Here is a 1,417-nt window from a genome sequence, read left to right as displayed (position 1 = left end):
AAACCCAAAATCTCTGTAAATGTTTATGAAAATTAATAAAATATAGGGAAAAAAAAAGACAGCCATCTCTACAGTTGGAGATTTGGGTTAATCTCTTCCAAACACAACTGAGAGTCACTCATGTCTATTTCCCCTTAAGAAAGGGGGCACAGATACTAGGCCAGCAAAGCCTACGACAGGAAACACAGAATGTGCAGTCCCCTAACATCTTCCCATCACTGAGTGGACAGGTGTTCCCTTATCCCATTGCCCTCTCATCTCCAGTGGATCCTTCTTAGAGCTTGGATCACATGAAACAATCGTCCTGGGTTTGTGTATCTATCTGCTTTCTCCTACTTGTCTATTAACTCTTCTAAGACAAGGACTACACTCTTCCCTTAGCTACCTTGAGCTCTTGTTGTTGGGTACCATTGAGTTTATTCCAACCCACAGTGACCCCAGGGGACAGTAGAAGGTCACCATAGAATCTACTTAGTTGTCACTGTTACAGAAGCGATTACCAGGCCTTTCTTCCACAGAACCACTGGTGGGGTTCAGAATGACAACCTTTAAGTTACCAGCCTAGTGTTTAGCCACTCGGCCACCAGGAGTTCTTTTTTAGCTGTGTTCTTCTTGGCAGAACACCTCGCATAACTTGGCACTTGACAAATACTTGCTAAATGAGTAAAATGAACGCTCTTCACAGCCTATGTCTATTGCATCTTACACATTTTGAAAGTTAGACAACAAATAATAAAGACTAAAGAAGAATGGCGATCTGGTGGCCTAGTGGCAAGAAGCTGCACTGCAATCCCAAAAGTACACGTATCGAGGCCACCAGCTGCTTCCACAGGAGAAGGATGAACGATCTCCTCCCATGCAATTAATTACCTCTGAAAACCTGCTAGGGGGTCAGCTGTAGGTTGGTTCTGACTCTATGGTACACAATCACAAAGAAGAATACATGCTTTTGAATTGTACTGTTAGTGAAAGTATTGACTACCTCAATGACTTCCATAAGAACAAACAAATCGGTGAGCTCTGGTGGCCTAGTGGCAAGAAGCTGCAACTACAGTCTCAGAGGTGCACAGTTCAAATCCACCAGATGCTCTGCTGGAGAAGAAGGAACAATCTCCTCCTGTACCAGTCAGATCTGATTTGACGGTACACACAAAAAATAATGAAATAAAAGAAATTTTTTTAAAAAAAAGAACAAACAAATCTGTCTTGGAGGAAGTACATCACGTTGCTCCTTAGAGGTAAAGATGGCAAAAAAAAAAAAAAAAAAAAAAAAAAAAAAAAAAAAAAAAACAAAAAAAAAAAAAAAAAAAAAAAAAAAACACAAACCAAACAAAAAAAAACACACACCCCAAAACAGTTCATGATATTTATTTTGGCCATGTGCTTAGGAGGTGCCAATCTATATGCAGAATCTATA

Source organism: Elephantulus edwardii, unplaced genomic scaffold (genome assembly GCF_000299155.1).
Source record: "Elephantulus edwardii isolate Elephantulus edwardi_28Jun2011 unplaced genomic scaffold, EleEdw1.0 scaffold00089, whole genome shotgun sequence".
Taxonomy (NCBI): domain Eukaryota; kingdom Metazoa; phylum Chordata; class Mammalia; order Macroscelidea; family Macroscelididae; genus Elephantulus; species Elephantulus edwardii.
Note: the sequence above shows the minus strand (reverse complement) of the source record.